The 18472-nt window shown below is 49.4% G+C and overlaps 1 long non-coding RNA gene across 1 annotated transcript; it reads left to right on the top strand.

The window, feature by feature from the left end:
• The first annotated feature begins 13253 nt into the window (after window positions 1-13253).
• On the top strand, window positions 13254-16251 carry LOC116437418. Its single transcript, XR_004237287.1, has 3 exons — window positions 13254-13272; window positions 13612-13772; window positions 15374-16251. It is a non-coding gene; the product is annotated as an uncharacterized LOC116437418 (long non-coding RNA).
• The last annotated feature ends 2221 nt before the right edge of the window (window positions 16252-18472 follow it).

The following is an 18472-nucleotide window of genomic DNA, read 5'->3' on the forward strand; positions in this document are numbered from 1 at the left end:
CCAGAGCTGGCACTGGATGAAGGGAGATTGAGCTGCTGCCCTGGCTGCACTGACAGCCCTGCCCACAGCCGGGCACTGGGGCCAGCGTCACCCTGAGCCAGCTGTGCCCTCTCCAAGAGCCCCCAGTGCCGGGTAGCTGCTCCCAGCCCTGTGCTCTGCAGAGGAAACTGGGCCCGGGGCTGCAGAGCTGCCCCACGGCTCTGCTGCAGCTCTGCCTGCCCAGGAGGGGCTTCACGCCTTGGACCCCCGGCCCTGAGGGCAGAGGCTTGGCTGGGGGGCACAGGAGGGAGGGGGCTTGTTCAGAGGGAAGGGCTGCACTGGAGGGGATCCTGTGGGAATCTCTAAACTCTCCCTGACACATTTCTGGGTTTGTTTTCTCTCCTTCCCTGATCTCATCTCTGCTTCCTGGGGATTTTCCTCCTGAAGCTGTTTCCCTGTGCCTGATCTCTCCCTGCCAGCACTCACAGACCCCAAATCTCTGTGCACTCTCCTTGGCCCTACAGAAACCTGCCTGTGTGCAGGGCACTGGCTGGGGGCAGGTTCTGTTTGCAGCTTGGAGAAAGGACAGCTCAGACTGAGCCTGATGGGTCCAGCCAAGGTGATGTTGGTGCTGTCCATGGGCACAGGAGTGGCTGAAAGCACATGAGGGATCTCCTGTGCACCTGCTGATCACTAAAAGTAACAGTTCGGATGTCCCAGGGACCTGACAAAATTCATAACACCTTTAATATTTATCCTCCCTCCCCACCATTTTCCAATGGTAGGAAACTGAAAACAAAGTCTCAGGAAATTTCCTCATTCCGATCAAAATCCTTGTATTGGAAATATTCTGGGAGTGATCAGAAACGCTCAGCACATCAGAGCCTCATGAGCATTTCACCTCCCCTGCACTCGAGATGCTCTGAGTTGTACTCACAGAATCCCAGGCACTGGGATGTTGCAGCTTTAGGAGATCCCTCCAGGGGCTGCAGCTGCCGCGTCCTGCAGCCAGAGGCTTCCTGTGCCAGGAGCTGGGAGTGATTCTCCTGCAGTCACTTCTCAGCCCCTTCCCAGCCTGTAGGAGACGGTCCGAAGATCCCTCATCTGCCTCACGATCATTGCCAAGGACAGAGACTGAGCACAGGAGTCCTGGCCTGGCTGAGGTGGGATGTCTGCCAAGTGTTGCCTGCAGGTGTGCCCGTTGGGAACTGGTACGCATTCCTGAGGAAATTAGTGCAGGTCCCAATGGACTGCGCCGTTCTTGCTGCCCAGGCGGGAAGGACTGCGCTGAAGTGGAAAGGAATGACCTGTCCTGTACACCTGTCCTGTACGCCTGTCCTGTGCCTGTTTTCCCAAAGCATCGAGCCCCATAACAACGGCTGTAGATTTCCCCCACCTCTTGGCCAGTTGCCCCTCGCTTCTGAAAAGGACTATAAAGGGACTTTCTGAAATAACCGAGTCCGAGATCTCCCCATGGAAAGAAGACGAATCTATTGGCGGAAGACCACGAGGACTTCGTCTCATCCGTTGGTAGCTATTCCCCCCCATTTTCTTCCTCTCTATTCTTTTTACTTTTTTTTTCTTTACCTCTCTCTCTCTTTCTCTCCTCTATCACATTACCGTGTTGTGGGCACTTAATAAAGGTGCACTGTTCTGATTAAAACTGAAATCCCTTGTGTCCTTTTGCACTCTGAGATCGATAAACGAACCATCACGACCCCCGCTTGTATTAGCGGATCGTGACATTAAACTGGCGTCACGGACAGGATTTCTGACAGACAGAAGGGGTTGCAATGTTGTGTGTAGTCTGTAATAGGGGAAGGACGTTTCACTCCAGCCGCACCTAGCCCGACATCCCGAAAAGGGTGAGCGGTGTCTAGAAAGCAAGGGGGGTGACTCGAATTTCCTGCAAACTGCACACGCCTGGGTAAAAAGCACCCCATACTCAGCTGAGGGCTCTGTCTTCAGATGTTTCACAAAAAGATCTCTTAGTGTAAAAGGGGGAACTGTTTTGGTGGGCGTGTGTGAATTTGGACTGCTTGGTGTAACGAAGAGACAACCATAAGTAACTGAAGGAGTACCTCCCAGGCAGATTTGGTCTCTTCACCCACCCAGGGAAGCGAAGGGGGACATGGCGAAGCTGTTTGTGTCGCAGCGTATAATTAAGTTTTACCTCCCTGTGGTGATTTTGATCCCTTCATAAAATGACTGAAAACCCCAGTGCAAAAGTTAAAGCTGCATTTTATGCTCTGCTAGCAAAACATAATGCCCGGCCCTCTCCGGGAGGGGAAGAATGGGCTCAAAATAACTGGTTTAATTTGGAGAGTGTGACTGATAGAATATGTTCATTACAACATGAGACAAAGTTTAAATTTGGCCAAAATAAAACCATAATCTGCTCTGTTTTAGGAGCATGCCTTACAGCAGCTATAGATCACCGCTTTAAGCGATGTAGTGAAGAGAAAGCAATCATAGATTCCCTTCAAAATCTAGTGGAGATTTTACAGAAACAATTAGATGAGGAAAGGAATGGAAATCATTTGCTGTGGGCTGCTTTAAAAGAAGAATATTTTAAGAATTCAAAGAATGCTGACTCACCAAAAGAGACAGAGGAAAAGGAAGCTCCTCACATTAACCAAATATACCCCCAGGAAGAACTAGTGCTAGTGAAAAATTGTGGGGAAAACTGCTGCCCTCGTATGAGACCTCTGATTAAAACAGAATATAATTAGAGCAATGATGAAGATTTTGAACCCCATATCACCACTAAACAAATACCATACACTGCTACTGAATTGGCTAAGTTAAAAAAGGAGTACGGGCAGCTCCCCCATGAATCTGAGACTGAATATGTTTTCCGAGTGTCTCTCACTGGAGGAGACCAAATCCTATTAACTGAACAGGAGGCCAGTGGATATTGGGGACATGGAGTTTTCTTAACAACAGGAGACAAACGTAACACATGGTCCCTGACTCAGCGCGCGGCTTTCTGGGCCGGGGGACTCAATCCTTTAGAAAGGGGAGAGACCCTTTTGCTATAGTTGGTACCCCTGATCAACTTCTAGAAAGCGTCCACAAAGCCGCCTGTCTGCAAATGATCCATGAAAGGAAATTAACTCCTGGATATGAATCCCCCATGCAATTACCTGTTAAACCTGAACTGATGACCCCTTTAATTCGAGGCCTTCCAGAATCACTCAAACCTACAGCAATTGTCCTTCAAAAAACTATAGCTGCTGTAGGTCCTGTAGAGAAGTTGGATAGATTCCTTGGAAACCTGAGCAACCAAACTGCATCTACAGATCCTGGGTTTACTCCATATTCAACCCCCTCTCAGCCGCCAGGTTCACAATCGAATTCACCTGCCGGTGATCACAAAGTTTGGACATGGAGTGAGGTTGCAGAAGATCTGATTAATTACAGTAGAAAATATGGACCTATAAAAATCCCAGAGGAAAAATCAGACAAAACAAAAGGTGTCAGGTACATTAGGGCTCCTCATAGCGAAAAGCCAGAGAATGTAAAACAGATCCCTGACCGTCAGCATTGGTGGTTATTAGGTATCAAAAAGGGGGTCCCCAGAAATGTGATGGATGGCTTACCCCTTGATAAATTGAGTAAGGTAGTGTCTAACTGGCACTGCCGAAAACCCATTCTACCGAATCCGTCACTTCAACCCAGTGCACTCCTCCTCCCTCAGAATCAGTGCAGTGAGCCAAAGCAACTTCTTCCTCAAAACCAGGGAAACTAGACCCTCCGTCTCTTGTCAGTGGGCGAAGAGACGGAGCATAGGTATACCTGAGAACGCTCACTAAAAATAAAACAGGAGATATAATGATCACAGCTATTAGAGGCCCTAAATGGGCACCTGTAACATTTCTGATTGACACTGGGGCACAAATTTCTGCGCTGACAAAGAAAGATGCCCAGAGGTGTGGAATTGTTCCAACAAAGAACCGATATTGTGTTTTAAGTGCCTTGGGAACAACAGAATCTATGAATGTGGCCTTAGTCAAGCTCACTTTGCCTGGAGAGGAAAACCAACTCTCTATTAATATGGTGATTGGAGATATTCCAACCAATTTATTAGGGATGAATGCCCTTGCTAGGAGGCAGTGGGAGGACTCAGAGGGTCTTTTGTGGTCTTTTGGCACACCACATTTTAACATCAGACTGCTCCAAGCTACAGCCTCCCTACCATTCAGCAAAGTAACTAATGTGAAACAATACCTCCTTCCCCTGGGTGCCAAAGAGGGTATCAAGCCAGTGATACAGGAGCTACGACAACAAGGAGTAATACTTAATGTCCATTCTCCTTTCAATTCTCCGGTGTGGCCAGTGCGAAATCCTAATGGGAAGTGGAGGCTGACAATAGATTTTCGCAGGCTAAATGCTAACACAGACCCTCTTACAGCAGCAGTCCCAAATCTGGCAGAATTGATAACATTGATTCAAGAAAAGGCTCATTCAATCATGCCACCTATAGATGTCAAAGACATGTTTTTTATGATACCTTTACAGCCAGAAGATATGGACCATTTTGCGTTCACATGGGAAGGTCAGCAACACACTTTCACTAGGCTTCCCCAAGGGTACAAACATTCCCCCATCATGGCTCATCACGCTTTAGCCCAAGAGTTAGAAAAAGTACCCAAAGCTGACAATGTGGCTGTTTATCAATACATTGATGATATCCTTGTGGGAGGAGATGAAATAGAAGAAGTGAGAGATACCCAACAGAAAATAATCTCCCACTTAGAAAGCCTTGATTTGAAAATTCCCTCAGAAAAAATCCAAAACCCTTCACATGAAGTGAAATTTTTGGGAATTTGGTGGAAAGGAGGTATGACATGTATCCCACCTGATACCCTAACCTCTTTAGATCAGATTAAAATGCCTGAATCCAAAAAAGATCTCCAACATGCTTTAGGATTATTAGTGTTCTGGAGAAAACACATCCCAGATTTTCCATAATTGCCAGACCTCTTTATAACTTGTTAAGAAAAGGGGTAAAATGGGAATGGACTGCTTCTCAAGAAGAAGCATTGCAATTGTTGGGTTTTGAAGCAACAGCTCACCAAGCCCTGGGCCCTATTCATCCTACAGATGCTTTTCACGTGGAATGGGGATTTGCCTCCTCAGGGTTGTCAGTACACATATGGCAGCGGGGTCCTGAGGGTCCGATGAAGCCTGTTGGTTTTTACTCCCGTGGCTTCAAAGATGCTGAAAAAAGGTACACTACCTGGGAAAAAAGATTGTTTGTGGTTAGCTTAGCTCTCATAGAAGTGGAGAAGATTGCACGACAACAACCAATTGCTTTGAGAGGCCCTTTCAAAGTTATTAAGACAGTCTCTACCAGCATCACCCCCACCTGACGGGGTGGCCCAGAGGGCCTCAGTAAGGAAGTGGTATGCTCAGATTGAACATTATTGTAGCGTCTTCTCAGTAACTGAAGGAGCTGTAAAAGATCTGGCAATCCAAGAAACTGAAAACTTGGGTAGCAGCCAGGACAAACCTGCCTCAGTCATTAAAGTAGCCCCTCCTTTTTCCCCCAAACAGTCAGCAAATTCTTGGTTTACGGATGCTTCTGCCAAGCGAGAAGGAAAGGTGTGGAAATACAAGGCTGTAGCCCTCCACACTTCCTCAGGTGAACGAATTATCACAGAGGGGGAAGGCAGTGCCCAAGTTGGCAAGCTGATAGCTGTTTGGAGTGTTTTCCAACGTGAGGCACAGAATACTTCTGTCTGTATCTACACCGATTCCTATGCTGTGTTTAAGAGATGGACTGAGTGGCTTCCTTTTTGGCAGCAAAATGATTGGGAAGTTAACAGAATCCCAGTATGACAAAAGGAAAAGTAGCAAGAAATTCTAAATATTGCAAGTCAAGGGAATTTTGCCATGGGGTGGGTAGCCTCTCACCAGACAGATGGAAATCCAGCAGGAGAGTGGAACAATAAAGCTGATGAATTAGCAAGACTAAGTCCTATGAAAAAGATCAGATTCCAGAGGACTGGGAGCACTTCTTAGAATGGTTGCATGTAAAAAGACAACGCACAGGTGCAAAAGATTTGTACAAAGAAGCCCTTGCTCGCGGTTGGTCTGTTACCAGAGAAATGTGTAAAACATGCATATCAGCCTGTGAACAACGTTGCAGACGGCTAGAAAGACACCCTTTGGAAGATGACCCTCTGCATTTAAGAAAGGGTAAAGGCTTATGGGATGCGTGGCAGGTAGATTATATCGGCCCCTTTAAAAAGTCAGGAGGTAAACACTTTGGGCTGGTAGGAGTAGAGATTATATCTGGGTTAGTCCAGGCCGATGCCTTTAAAAGAGCTACAGGAGATAATACTGTTAAAGCATTGCAGGGATGGTTTGGAACTTTCCCAAAACCACAAGAAATTCAATCTGATAATGGGTCTCACTTTACTGCCAAAGTTGTACAGGACTGGGCAAAAGGTGAAGGGATCAAATGGACTTTTCACACCCCTTACTACCCTCAAGCTAATGGCATTGTAAAAAGGACCAATGGTCTCTTGAAACGACTTTTGAAACCACAGGAGGGAAATTGGGATGTTCGGCTATGGGAAGCTGTGAAAGGTGTGAATGATAGATGGGGGGTAAACGGGTGTCCCAAAATCACTGCCTTTTGCCCAACAGCTCCAAGCATAATTCCCTCACTACGGGACCAAATGATCCTAAGAATCCTGCACACTACCCTGGACAACCTGTTTTGGTAGACCTCCCTACCGTAGGAGAAGTACCACTAGTGCTAAAACCCCCTCTGAATAAATATCCATGGGTAGCCTCTGATGCCCTCGGGAGAGAGCATCGGATACATACACGCTGCATAATTCCATCATTCTAATTTTCTGCCTTTTGGTGGCAAACTCTGTTGTGTTTACTTTTCACAGAAGAACTCCGAGGGACATGAAGAAGACCACATAAACCATGATAAGACTAGTGATACTTTTCTGCATCCTACCACAACACCAGGGCCAAAAACCAGCTGCGTGGCCATGGTCTGAAGCTACCATTAGGTACACCAGTGCTCTGGGATCCTATCCCAGAGATCATTGCCCGAACCCAGCCACTGTAGTACTGCACGACTCTGAGGTATACCGTCCAAGTGAATGGGGATGGGACTTGAAGGATTGGACTAGAATCCTAAAAGGAACAATTGGTGAAAAAATTAAGGTAGGATGCAGAAAAGTAGAAGGATCTCTTTACGAGAAAGTTTCCACCATTGCAATTGCCGGAAATTTTCTAAAACCAGATGGGAAAAGTGATTTGCACCCCAACATTACGGCCAAACTCTGCTCTACAATGGAGTGGGCTTGTGACAAACAAACCCCCTTCATCCTGTATTGTTGCCAGAAGAATGTCGGTAACTACACCTTAGACCCCAGTACCAACAATGTTGAAATCACAAAGCTTTGCAAAAACGAACCGACTGCTGGTATAACTTTACTCTAACCAAACCAACCTATGTAACATGCAATTGGCAAAATAACCCGGCAGATCAGCCAAGTCTGAAAGGTTTAACTTATAAATTCAAAATAAATGCCGTAGCAAAGCCCATACTGAGTGCAGTAATCACATACCACGGTATAAGTAACCTCCCTTGTGTTAAATGACAAGAATAAAGTTTTTCCACCCTTTATGGTAACCCGAGGTGACGATGTTACAATACGATGTGGATTAATTGCTGAATTTTTTACCGAACCTATACACAGTTATAGCATTGGACCTCATGGCCGTGTTTTGTTTTGTGAAATTCAAAATCAAGATTGTTGGCTAAACTTAATTGCTGTACAATTTTCCCATAAAGTCACGTGTGGTAAAAACAATACAAAATACTGGGGGGAACTCAAAGTCGATGTTGCAATACCTACCACCCAACCACCGGTTACGCTAAGCCCAAGAATTTTTGAAATTGGACCATGTATAATCACAAAAACAGGCCAACAACAAATATTGTTCAATCCGGCATGGTCCCTTAAACAAGTTAAATTGCTGCTGCAAAACAATGTCTCAGAAATTCAGCCAGCTTGTTCACCTTTCTTGCAAACTTCCTTCGAGGGGTGGACAACCTGGTTGCGAAAGCGGAACCCTTCTAAGAAACGAACGCAAAGAGACATAACCGGTGTTGTGGGAACAGGATTGGGAATTTTAAATAGTATTGATTCAGAAGTACTAATGAATAAATTGGCTGCCACAACTAGAGATTTGACTAAAATGCAACAACCACTGCAGTCGTCCTTATTAGCCTTGGGAACCCATCAGTGGTTGTTATCAAACATATTACCAAATTGGGAAAAGGTAAATGTGAATGACCACAAATTGATAATTGGCATGCTCGGTGCTACACAAAACATTTCTTTGGCTCTCAGCTGTGTCCAGGCTCAATTGTGGATGCAGTCAGTTGCTGCCTCAATTATGAGAGAAGGCGAAGAAGGCACTTTTCCTACTGAAATTCGGAAAATAATCTGGGACCGTGCCACTGATTTTGAAAGAGAATTCCAATCCTGGTGGAATTTAGTGAATTTTACCTACAATCCCATCACAAACACAGCCACAGCCTTTGTACTAACCATACGTAATGCTTCAGTGCATTTGATATTCCCTATCATTGCATTAGGGCTGAACCATGATGCAGCTATTCTCTACCCTTTCCAGCATAGAGAATGGGCCCGTCAAATTGGTGTGAAGTGGCAAACTGTTAATTTGGAAACTTGTATTGTCCGAGAACAACAAGGGTTCATCTGTGAAAGTAGTGCAATTAGAGCTCAAGACATTTGTTTGGACACAGAACAAAATATCTGTCATTTTGAAATTCATCCTAACAAGATTCCTGAAACAGTGCTTGTGTATATAGGCAATGGATGTGCATGCTTAAGAACTGCTTGTGATAAGGTATTTATAGAAAATTTAGTAGTAGATACTAAAACATTCAAATTTTTGTGTTTGTAACTTTACTAAAAGCACAGGATGTGATTTCTCTTATTTAGCCCCACTTACTTCTTATTGTATTTTACAGCCCAATTACACACTGATCCACCAATTATTGCCTATCCCCACTGGGATGAACCTTACTTTGGTAAAGCACTTGTTGCTTCACCAAGATTTCATTGAAATTTTGGAAAAGATCAAGAAAAATGGACAGAAAACCTTGGTAACTGTTCATCACAATGTGAAAGAAACACATTGTGTTCTAGAAAGAGGAAAGAAAGATGCTGAACGCAGGTGGTGGGATACTCCTTTTGGGTGGTCACCTACTGCTACAGGTGTCCTGAACAAATTGTGTCATCCCATCATTGTTCTCTTGATTTTAGTTTTGATGGGTTTTATCAGCAATTTTATACATCATGAATTGCAGAATGATGAAACGGTTAACACAATTGACATCTGTAATAGATGTGCACAATTTGGACAATATCCCATCCACTGTGGACACCCCTAAGGTTATTGACACGAGACAAACTACACGAGTATTAAAATAAGATGTGATAAGAAAATTAGAGGTGTATTTTGATTAAAAAATTACATGTGTATTCTAATTTAAAAAATTACTTATTCCTTCTTTTGTTTCCTTCTTTTTTCTTTTCTTTTCTTTTTCTTCCTTTCTTATTTTCTCTACCCTTTTCTGGGATATGCTACCAAGATTGACGAGTCCTGAAGACTTTGCAACAACACTATGAAATCGTGCTGATGGAGCTCTCTTGACGACAATCATGAGTCACGGGGTGGTGTAAGAGACGGTCCGAAGATCCCTCATCTGCCTCACGATCATTGCCGAGGACAGAGACTGAGCACAGGAGACCTGGCCTGGCTGAGGTGGGATGTCCGCCAAGTGTTGCCTGCAGGTGTGCCCGCTGGGAACTGGTACGCATTCCTGAGGAAATTAGTGCAGGTCACAATAGACTGCACAAACACCCGCTTCTTGGACTTTGTCTGGGAAGTGTCTCTTGGCCCGGTTTGGGGCGAATCATAGAGCTGCCGGAGGGGCCTTTTTGGTTCAGCTGAGAGCAGTCCTGCTGCAAGGCTGTCCTCGAGCTGCTTGGGCTGCACATGTGCCCAGGGAATGCTCATTGCTTGCAGTCTCAGGCGCTGTGGGTGTGCAGGTGTAACTACTGCAGGAGGGAACAGCTCTGCTGGGGGCAGTTCTCTTTTTCTTGGTGGTTTTTCTGTTTAATGAACGTTCCCTGTCAGCCCTGGGCAGAGCTCTGTACCTGTATGTGACACTTGTCTGTGGCACTGTGGCTCAGGAGGTGGCCAAGGGGAGCTTGGCCGAGGTGTGGGCAGAGGAATGGCCATCAGGCCAGGCTGGGGGGTCAGCGGCCGGTCAGTTCCGTTGCCTGGCCGCGGCTCTGGACGCTTCTGTGGGAGCGTCTCCAGGGATGGAAGGCTGGGGCTGCCGCCGCTGTGTCCCAGAGCCGGGAAGGCCGAGGCTGGCCCAGCCCTGGCCCGGCCCCGCCAGCTCTGCCAGCTGCCGGCAGGGACACAAAGGGCAGCTCCGAGCTCCATCCACTGTGCTGCGGCCACAATAACGCAGCGCCCGCAGAGCTCCAGGGCAAGGTCCTGGCCCTGGCTCAGGGCTGGGCCGGGGCCAGCGGCAGAAAATCAACTTGCAGCTTGGGCCCCGCAGCAGGGAGGAGCAGCAATTGCTGGGTGAGAGAGACTCTTGCCAAGGGCCTGCGGGGCCGGGCCCCAGGGAACGGCTTCCCGCTGCCCGAGGGCAGGCTGAGATGGGATGTGGGGCAGCAATGGTTCCCTGGCAGGGCGCTCAGGGCCTGGCACAGGCTGGCCCGAGAAGCTGCAGCTGCCCCCGGATCCCTGGAAGTGTCCCAGGCCGGCTCGGCCATTGGGGCTTCCTGCCCAGGAGGGCTGGGCTGGAGCTGCTGAGGGCAGGATGGGCTCTGGCTGAGAGAGCTGAAGGCTGGGCATGATGATGCTGGGGGGACCCCGTTCCTGAGTGGGTTCTGGGGTATCCCACATTCCTGAAGGGATTTCAGGGTATGTCCTGTTCCTGAGGCAGTTTTGGGGTGCCCCAATGCTTAGGGAGGGATTTTGAGAGGGGGGCTCTGGTACTTGGAAGGGGGACCTATTGGCAGGGAGCCGGGGAGCCCATTTTGGGAAGGATGCTGCTGTTTCTGGCAATGTTGAGAGGTTCTGAGTGGGCTGTGGGGCCCTGGCTCTCATTTTCGGACTTGGGGTGAGCTCATGGGCACAGCAAGGGCAGAGGAGAGGTTCCAAGCTCCCATTTGGGATGGAGGGATTGAGCGGGTGCCTCCAATAAACTCAATGCCAGCCCCAATGTGTCGATGGCAGCCCCAAATGGCTCGATCCGTCAGCCCCAAGGCCCGGGTGTGGGGAGTCTGGAACCACAGAAGGGGAATTGGTGTCCAGGAGGGGTGGGATGGGATGGGATGGGATGGGATGGGATGGGGGTGGGGTGGGATGGGGTGGGGTGGGATGGGGTGGGATGGGGTGGGTGTGGGATGGGGTGGGTGTGGGATGCGATGGGATGCGATGGGATGCGATGGGATGCGATGCAATGGCGTGGGGTTGGGATGAAGTTTGGGAGGGATGGGGTTGTTTTGGGCACGTGGAGTGGGGCACTCCAGGGAGGGAAACCAGGAGCTGCTTTTGGGGAGGCTCCCTCTGCTTTTTGACAATTTTGGGGCCTCTAAGTGGCTTCTGGGACATTGCAGTGAATTTGGGGAAGGTGCCATAAACTCCCCGCAATTTGGGGGGCTGAGGTGATGTCCCCACATTTTGGGAGGGTGAGGTAACCCCAATATGGAAGGGATCCTGCTGCTTTGCACCCCTTCAATGGGGTGAGAAGCAGCTTATGAAGGAAGGATTCCAGGAAGGATTCCAGGAAGGATTCCAGGAAGGAAGGTTTCCAGGAAGGAAGGATTCCAGGAAGGAAGGAAGGAAAAACTCCAGGAAGAAATCCAGGATTCCATGATTCCAGGAAGGAAGGAAGGAGTCCCGGAAGGAAGGATTCCAGGAAGGATTCCAGGAAGGATTCCAGGAAGGAAGGATGCCAGGAAGGAAGGATGCCAGGAAGGAAGGAATAAAGGAAGGATTCCAGGGATTCCAGGACGGAAGGATTCCAGGAAGGACGGATTCCAGGAAGGAAGGAAGGAAGGAAGGAAGGAAGGGAGGAAGGATTCCAGGAAGGATTCCAGGAAGGATTCAAGGAAGGAAGGAAGGATTCCGGGTAGGATTCCCGGGAGGAAGGAAGGAAGGATACCCGGAAGGATTACAGGAAGGATTCCAGGGAGGAAGGAAGGATGCCAGGAAGGAAGAAATAAAGGAAGGATTCCAGGGATTCCAGGACGGAAGGATTCAAGGAAGGAAGGATTCCAGGAAGGAAGGGAGGATTCCAGGAAGGAAGGAAGGAAGGAAGGAAGGAAGGATGGATTCCAGGAAGGATTCCACGAAGGAAGGAAGGATGCCAGGAAAGAAGGAAGGAACAAACGATTCCAGGAAGGAAGGAAGGAAGGATTCCAGGAAAGAAGGATTCCAGGAAGGAAGGAAGGATTCCAGGAAGGAAGGATTCCAGGAAGGATTCCCGGAAGGATTTCAGGAAGGAAGGAAGGATTCCAGGGAGGAACGAAGGAATGAAGGATTCCAGGAAGGAAGAATTCCAGGAAGGAAGGAAGGAAGGATTCCAGGAATGAAGGAAGGATTCCAGGAAGGAAGGAAGGAAGGGATCCTAAATAATGTGTAACAAATGCGAAAATCGAAAATATAAAAAAGAATGAAATAAAGGAGGAAAGAAGAAAAGAAGTCAGAATACAACAAGAAATAAAAAAACCAAAGATTTGAAGCAGAAATCTAGAATTGAAAAATAAAAAAGAAAGAAAGAAAGCAACAAGTAACAGAAAAAGAAAACAAAAACAAACAAAGCAAAAAGATAAAAAAATTTAAGAGCAGAAGAAAGAAAGAGAAAAAGAAAGAGCGAATGAAAGCAAGAAAGAAAGAAGGAAAGAAAAAGCAAGCAAGCAGCAAGTAATGGAAAGAGAACAGAAAAAACGGAAAGGAAAAAGGAAAGCAGAATAAAAGTAAGACTAAAAAGAAAGAAATCAATAAGATAGAAATATGAAAGAAAGAAATGGGGAGAGAAAGCGAGAAAGGGAGAGAAAGAGAGAAAGACAGGAAGAAAGGCAGAAAGAAAGAAAAGCAAAAAGAGAAAAGTGGGATAGGCGGGTGACCTCAAGGATGACAAGCTCTTCCTCAGCCTGACTACCTTCTTCAGAGACACGCTCCACGGCCAGTGTGCAGGTGAGTCCAGAGCCAGGGGGATGCTGCCAGAGCTGGGCATGGCACGGCCTGGCCGGGCACCAAAGGTTCCCCCTTTGCTGGGGCGGCTGCAGGGAATTCTTCAGTGGCTGCCAAGCTGCTTTTGGGCTCTGGGCAGCTGCTGAGGAGGTGGATGTGCCATGGCTGGCTGCAGGCTGGGCACATGTCCTGCCCTCCTGCTCTGCTCCCAAAGGCAGCAATGCTGGGCAGCTTTGGGCCCAGCTCTGAGCACGGCCAGCACGGCCTGGGCACTGCGGGCGGCTGGGACAAGGGGACAGGAGGCTTCAGCTGACGGGCGGGTTCTGGTTTCTCTCCTCACAGCCGGGCTCTGCGGATGCTGAGGCTGCTCCGGGCTCTGCCAGGGCTCTTCTGGGGCTCAGCCCCGGGCACGGCTGGGCCCGCTCTCCCCTCACAGGGCTCTGACAGCTTTGCATCAGACGAGCCCCTTGCGAGCACAGCGACGGAGCTTTCTGCTTTTGCAGGTGAGTGAGACTCTCGTGCAGGCCAAGAGATTGCAGTCAGGGACACACATCCCACTGGCAAGAACCCAAACTCTCCACAGTCCCAGCTGAATGCCTGGATCTGCACAGGGTGTTCTCTGTCCCACTCTTCCTTCCTTTTGGGCTGGAATTGTGCCATTGCACTTTCTTCCTCCTCTGGAAGTGCCACGAGCAGGCCCAACCTGGCGAGTGGGCCGTGTTCCTGAGGCAGTGCAGTCTGGAGCTGATGGATGAAGAATTGCCCTTCTCCACTGCCAAACCAGAGCAAAAAGCCCTGAGTGGGACTTTGCGTCTTTAAGAACCCCCTGACAATTTCCAAGGGAATGTGCAGCTCATTGCAGGGTGAGAAGGAAGGGCATCTTCTCCATGAGTTGGGGTGGGACAGAGTTTAGATTGCCAGTCCTGCTCGGAGCTGGCAGGGCACAATCAATTTCCTATTGCTTCAACCACAATTTAAAATAACAGTGTTGGAAACAAAGCCCAAAATCTTTAAAAAAGGGCTGCTGAGGTCAGTAAGATGGATCAATGCCATCAGCATATTTACAAATACCTGAGTTGTCTTTTTGAAAAGATCAGTTACCTCTTAATCCAGAGTTACAAAAGATTTTTCACTCCACATTTGGGTTTTGGGTTTATGTTTCATAATTTTTTCTAGGTTTTTTCTTTTTTGTTTTTCTATTAATTTTAACAGAAAACACGTCCTAAATGATGGAGCAGCACTGCTGAACACGGAGACATGCAGAGGGAGCAGAAGCAGCTGCCTTTGTCCCCCTGCAGCTCCAAGGCCCAATCTCTGAGCAGACAAGGCTGGCAGAGACTCGCAGGCTCCCTGTTTGCTGTGCTGCCCCACTTGTGAGCGGCCCAGCTTTGCGTGAGGCACAGGGAGAACAAGGGGCAGCTCCCTGCCAGCCCCGCAGCCCAGGCACCCTTCGGGCCCCGGGGCTTGGGGCACTGTCAGCACCTGCTGCTCCAGTGCCCGCTCCTGCTGGCACTGACAGCAACACCCAAACTGTGGCTGATCCCGAGGGAGCAGCAGCAGGGCCTGGATCTGATCCCTGACTCTGGGGCAGGGCTGGACAAATGACCCCCACAGCAGCAGCAGCAGCAGCAAATGGAGCTGACTTTCAGCACAGCCCCTGCCACTGTTCCCTCCCGTTGGCAGCGGTGTCACAGCAGCCTGGGGCACCTGGGAGCCCTCAGTGCCAGCAGGGACTGGAGATGGCAGCCCTGGGCTCCTGGAGGGTGTGCAAGGAGCAGAGGTGGGCACTCCCTGTCCATGTGGAGCTTCCAGGTGGAAAAGGCTGCTGTGAGCAGGCAGCTCTAAGGGCAGAGAAAAAGGGTCTCGAGCACTGGATCTGTGCCAGCGCCACAGCCCTGGGCAGCAGCCACCAAGCCCCGGGGGCACAGAGGGCACAGCAAGAGGGACAAAAGCAGTCAAGGGCAGAGACTGGGAAGGGCGAGAGCTGGGAGCAGGAATAGCTGCTTCATTGCACTCCTGGAGAAAGCTCTTGGCTGTTTCAAAGCACTGAAAGGCGTGAAGGGCACAGAGGAGGCCACAGCAAACAATGCTCCTGTTTTCACAGCCTCCCCTCTCCGTGTCCCAGAAGGAATTGGATGAACTGTATTCTTCTCTCCGAGTCATCTCGTTCAGCTTGAGCAGCTCAGCACCAGGAGCTGAAGGAGCTGAAGCCTTAGGCCACAAGAGCTGAGCAAGAGGAGAATTTTGGGCAAAGTAATGCTGCTACCATGGACCTGGCTGAATGCAGCAGACAGAATCCTGGAATTACAGAATCCTTTCTGTTGGAAAAGGCCTCTGAGCTCATCGAGTCCAACCATTAACCCAGCACAGTCAAGCCCAGCACTAAAACGCATCCCTGAAGTGCCAAGGCCTGAACAAGAGGCCCTGAGCCAAAGGTGACTTCTGGATGAACCTTCCAACCAAAGGTTATCTTTGTATCTGCTCATTACCGAAATTTGCATGATCATTAGCGTTGTGATAGATGTATCCCCTCATTAGTGAAACGTGTATTGACCTTTCTGTGTTTAGAAGCCGGACAAGGCCATGAAATCCGACATCTGGCCTTGTTTGGGGCTGTATGGTCAAAGTCAGCTCCCTTGGCTCCTCCTTGAGCCCTGGCCAGGCTTAGGAGGAACCCAAGAGGAGGATGAAAGCAGATGTTCCCGCACTAGAAGTGCTGTCAGTTTGTTTCTCCAGCACTGTCAAAGCTGGGCCCTCTCCCAGCGGGGTTGGAGCCTCAGCTGTGGCTGGAGGCAGCTGCAGGAATTCCCAGTGTCCGCGAGTGGCTCTCCAGTCCTTGGCTGGGACAGCTTCCCCCAGCTGATGGGTGGCTCTGGGTGATGGTAAAGTCTGAGGGGAACTGGGGCTGGATCTTGGTTAATCACTGCAGGCAATCTTTGGCAGTGATGATTGGGGGCATTGCTGAGCTGCTCCTTCTGTGATTCTTTGCCAATGATTATGTGCTTTGCTGAACTTTTGCTTTTGTAATTCATTGCAAATTTGCATTTTGTAAATTACACAATTCCTTCAGTTGGTGTTTGTGTCTTTGGTGCTGACCCTGCCCACTGGCAGAACAGGGCCCCATCCTGCCTAAGTGTTACCTGGGAAGACAAAAACCCTCACTCCAAATATCCCCCCTTCCTCCTTGTTCCCCCCACTTTATACACTGAGCATGATGTCCTGTGGTCTGGGATATGCCTGAGGTCAGTTGGGGTCAGCTGTCCTGGCTGTGACCCCTGCCAAGCTCCCCCGCACCCCCAGCCCCTCCCCAGCATGGCCGGACGAGGGGCAGGAAAGGCCTTGGCTCTGTGCAAGCTCAGCAAGAACAAAACCATCTCTGTGTGAGCAATGCTGTGCTCAGCACAGAGCCAAACACAGCCCCAGAGAAAGGCCTGGCAAGGAAATTCCCTCTGCCCCAGCCCACAGCAGCACCCCATGGCCATCCACCATCACCACGGCTCCACGGGTTCCTTTCCATGCCCCTGGCCCTGGCCACGGGACCTTGGGCTGGTTGCCATGGCAGCCGACTGTGGCACAGGGCTCCGTGCCCATGTCCATGGCAGCAGTGCCCGGTCACGGGCCCTGAGTGCAGGTGACTGTGCCAATGCCCATGGCAGCAGGGCCAAGCGTTGGTGTCCGTGGCACCAAAGTGAGGAATGGGTCCCTGTGGCCGCTGCCGTGGCACCTGAGGGCATCAGCGAGTGTCACTGCAATTGTAGCTGGCACCAGCCCCAGCACCGCTCTGTCCTGAGGGCTGCCATGGCAGTCGAGGGCAGCCACAGGTCTGCGGGCAAGTGGCCATGGACCCTGACTGCAGCAATGGGTCCAGGGGGGGTTTCCAAGGGAACTGGAACTGATGAGGGTTGCCATGGCATCCAACCCCCTGGGATGTCACAACCACTCAGTGATGTCACAGTCTGCTCTATGATGTCAGACCTCTGCCCTGTGATATCACAGCCATATCTGTGATGTCACAGCTCAGTCTGTGATGTCACACAGCCACCCTGTGATGTCATAGCCACTCTGTGATGTCACACCACCAAACTGTGATGTCACAGTCCTCTCTGTGATGTCACAGCTGACTCTATGATATCATACAGCCACCCTGTGATGTCACGATTGCTCTGTGATGTCACAGCCTGTTCTGTCATGTCACATGGCCACTCTGTGATGTCACAGAAGTGCCCTATGATGTAACAGCCCTATCTGTGATGTCACAACTCTGCACTGTGATGTCACAGCCTCCTCTATGATGTCACAATTGCTCTGTGATGTCATAGTCTGCTAGATGATATCTGACCTCTGCCTTGTGATTTCAGAGCCCAAGCTGTGATGTCACAGCCCACTCTTTCATGTCACAGCACCACTCTGTGATGTCACACAGCCCCTTCCTGACATCACAGCTGCTTTGTGGTCTGTGACACAGAGGTGTTTCCAAAACTTCAGTGAAACAAAACCTCCTTAGCACCAGCGCAGCACGAAACAGCAGCATTCTTTATTGGGCTGGATGCACGAGGGGAGAGACCCTCCCAAAGTCGTGTGTGCCGAGTTCAGGAATGTTCCTGTTTGCAGACTGTGTTTCACAGACACATTCCCAGATTGTCCCACAAGAAACACACACATGATCATCATTGCCCCAAAATCATTGCATATTTCCCCACCCCTTTGCACATCTGTTCTTCTGCCCTGGGGGTCTCTTTGGGGGTCCCTGGTGGTCGCTGACCCCAAAGCCAGCCCTGACTGCCCGGTGAACTGGTGAAAGTTGGCACACCTGGGCTGGTTGCTGCCTACAGAATCAGCCTTGGGCAGTTCCATGGCCAGTGGCTTTTGGAGAACAAGCATTGTATGAACCCACCAGGTGCAAACGGTTTTTCATCTGGCAAATTTCCCCCCCTTGGAGGGTTGGGAAACTTCTCTTCCCTTCAAGCCTTCCTAAGCCTCACTCTGCTCCTTTACTCACATCCCACGAGTTCCTCAGCTGCTTTCACAACCATGTTCTTTACACAGCTCAAAGCAAGTGTCATAAGCACAAGTATTGCTGTGATCCCAGTTAAACTTTGCAAAAGTGAGGCCAACCATCAGTCAGGGAAAATCCAAGTCCTTTAAATATTTTATCCAAACAGTTACCCGTTTTATTTTAATAAAAGGAGAATGAAAACAACTG

Source organism: Corvus moneduloides, chromosome W (genome assembly GCF_009650955.1).
Source record: "Corvus moneduloides isolate bCorMon1 chromosome W, bCorMon1.pri, whole genome shotgun sequence".
In the NCBI taxonomy this organism is placed as follows: domain Eukaryota; kingdom Metazoa; phylum Chordata; class Aves; order Passeriformes; family Corvidae; genus Corvus; species Corvus moneduloides.